This window comes from Myotis lucifugus, unplaced genomic scaffold, assembly GCF_000147115.1.
Source record: "Myotis lucifugus unplaced genomic scaffold, Myoluc2.0 scaffold_763, whole genome shotgun sequence".
NCBI classification, from domain to species: Eukaryota; Metazoa; Chordata; class Mammalia; order Chiroptera; family Vespertilionidae; genus Myotis; species Myotis lucifugus.
In genome coordinates, this window is record NW_005871811.1 from 162,465 (window position 1) to 165,819 (window position 3,355).

At 46.3% G+C, this 3,355-nt stretch overlaps 1 pseudogene; it reads right to left on the bottom strand.

Moving 5' to 3' along the window:
- Positions 1–1,090: 1,090 nt before the first annotated feature.
- On the bottom strand, positions 1,091–2,654 carry LOC102423662 (annotated as a pseudogene).
- Between the last annotated feature and the right edge of the window lie 701 nt (positions 2,655–3,355).

The window sequence follows — 3,355 nt, forward strand, 5'->3', positions numbered from 1 at the left end:
ACACAGACCAGTTAATCAGTGGATAATTATGCCAAGACAGACAAACATCTGTACTCACACTATCTCAGTAGACTAGCCCAGACAGGAGCTGAGCAGATAATGCCCAACTCCCCAGATGGGCATGGGGGCACTCCCAGCACCCACTCCCCAGAACAGAATTCTCAACCAACATCTCAGTGAGAACCTACTGGAGGAGTTAAAACTGTGTCCAGCCCCGCTTCTCAGTAGCAAATTGGCTAGTCCCACACACAAACAAACAGAAGAGTGAACCCATAATTCCTTAATCAAATCTGAATTCACTCACCTTTGGAGTCCTGATTCCTGATTTACCTAACAAAGTCCTATGACTTCTGGGGAGGTGATCAAGCTCCCCCTTCCACTCACTTGGAGTGGGCCTGACTGACTGGGGCCCCTACCTTACCAATTCTGTCAACAGGTCCAGAGGTATCTGTCCACTTTCTCCAGATGACGGTCGGGTCCTAGACTGAGGTCTGGGAGCACCTGGAGTTCCCCGCCCCCCCCCCCCACTACCTCTGTTCAATTCTGCTAAAATCAGCAGCAGATGCCTTCTGGAGGCCTGTCCCGTGCCCCCGGGCCCCAAACACCATCCACTCACTGGAGGCAAGAGTCAAAAGTGGTTATTTTCCTGGTCAGGGAACTAAATGTTACAGAAGACCAAAGAAATACCAAGCATGCTTTCTAGAGAAAAGGAGGGACCCCGTTTATTAACACTAGTGAACTCCGGGAATAATTTCCAAATCAGAGTGAAGAAACATGCAGAGGGCTTCACTTTTTATAACCTTCTGGGGTCTTTGTCTTGCAGATATGATTCTGCCCTCTTTTGTGGGCTTACAGGAAGGCCCCCAGGTGTTGGGGGTCCCAGGCCATATCTGATGATCTGTCCTGGGGCCAGCGATAATGACCTTCCCCCCCAGGACAGTGCATTGTTCACAGTTTTTATGGCCTGACAGGCCTTGCAAGACCAGTTTCCTCCTCAGGAACACTCTTAAAAAAAAAATTTTTTAAAGTTGAAATCCTTCAAACACCATTGCTATGAACTGGTCCAGAGCATAATGGCATATAGGAAAGCTTAACAAGGGTGGTGATCAGGGAAACCTTTCCTTGGTGCTGCTTTGATGATGTCATCCACATGCAGCGTCCCTTCTGCTGCTTCAGCTGCACGCACATGAACCTTCCACTTCACTTGGACACTACCTGTGATGCCCAGCATTGCCATCACCAATAGCACCTTCCTTCATATCCAGTCCAGTAGTTGAATTGCCTTCACAATGGGCAGCTCAGAGCTGTGGCACCATATCTGCACTGTCACAGCCTGTGTTGTCAGCTATAACAGTAGGCAACAACCTCAGTGCTTGAGCCTAAGACTCCATTGCAACAGCTTCTTTACCTGGTGTTTTATTGGCAGCTGTGACACAGCATGAGCCATCAGCAGCTCAGAACAGCCTCCTCCATAAAGTGTTCTAGAAGCCTTCACAGTGTGTGCAAGAACACAAAGAGCATCATGCAAAGATCTTTCTGCTTCATCTAAAATGTGCTGAGTGGCACCACAAAGAACATTAGTGCAAACCTCACCAAGGGCTACCCCAGAAACATGAATGAGCGTGTCTTCTCCAATCATGACTTCTTCAATGAGCTTGCAACTTCCAAGCTTCACTAGTTCTGGGAGGTCAAAGGTAGATGCAATTTCACTACCTATGAGCCAGGCATTCTACATGTTCAATAGCCATATCCCAGCAGCCCCAAAAAGCAGCTCAGGATAATTAGAAATGTATTGCCTGTTAATAAAGCAATTTATCCCATGCTTAAGAATACCTTCAAATTTCTCCTTCATTTTTTTTCCTTTTCCGCTTGTTTTATTTTAGCAACCTTTGCTGTAGAATCAACCCTTACAGGGGAACCAAATATCTTTATTTTGTCTGTGTTCATACCAGTATTTGAAATAAGAATTTTAGCATTTTAAATTCCTTTTGGTTGATTAACTCCAATTTTTTATCCAACAGAAAGTCTTTATCTAAGTAGAAATCCACCAGACTTCCTCCTAGCTTCTTGATGATATGAATTGCCTCCAGATTACCAGAGCCCTTCAATCAGAGAACTGCTTCTAGAGCTAATTTTGTAGAGTGATCTTTGTGATAAGGAAGAAGTTTTAAGGATAATGTTGCTCCTGCAATGTTCACTAAATCTTGGCAGGATTTATCTTCATCAGAACTATGATCAACTGCCGAATTGAACGGAGCCTGTCTTGCTGTCTTTGTGGCTTCTCTCCACCCGCAATGATGGTCGGAAGATGATTCTTTTTTGAAATTAAGTATTCTGTTTTCCTTAGTCATTCTGCTGCTAAAACAGGAACAGAGGTAGTGCCATCTCCAACTTCATAATCTTGAACTCTTGACATATCAACTAACACTTTAGCTGCTGAATTACCAACACCGATGCTTTTAGGATAGTTGCAGGATAATTGGTCACCATAAGAGAGGCATTCCCTCCACTGCTTCCTAGGATTGTGTCCATGCCTTTGGGTCCCAAGTTCCTCTTTACCAAGTCTCCCATAGCGATGGACCAATAAAGGAAGACAGATGAGCTGTCTCTGCTCTCTCTTCATCAGCTCCAGCCTGAAAGATGTTAACAGGTGCCCAGGAAAGGGACATTGTGGTCCCAAAGAGGTGGCCACTCACACTTCTCCCTCTTAGCTCAAGGCCTGGATCCCAGGGGAAAGAGGATGGATGTGACACCACAGGCTCTGCGCAGGGGGTGGGGTCTCGGCAACTCAGAGCAGAAGGGTTGACTTCTATTTTCTTATGTGACCACATCTGATTTTTCCCACAGAGTCTACTGCTATCACTCTAATGTGATCAGTCTATCTCCACAGTTGCTAATTTCCACAGCATCACAGCTCATTTTCCCAGTAGACTAACTCCTTCCTTCCTGGGAATGAGATCACCCGAATAACCCACACAAGCCCCATATGCATAGTCACACCTGGTGTATTTCCTTCTCTGTGCTCAACACTGTGTTCTAGTCTCCATCCAGGCACACCTTTCCCCTCTGGCCAGGTCGGACCCGGCACATCTGTAAACACCAAGGGACCAGGGACCCTGATGAGAACAGCCTCACCTGCTCTGGATGTCAGGTGCTCTCCCCTCTGCGGCCCAGTATCAGGTCAGCCCCCATGTCCAGGTTCTCACCAAAGGCCCAGCATGTTCTCCTTGAGATGCTCCTGGGGCTCTTCAAGGAGCTGTATCCAGGGGTTAGAGTTTATGACTTAATCATCCAACAAGATTATTGATCACCCAGGTGGTAAGACTTTGCACTCAAGAATTTGTTCATGAAAATA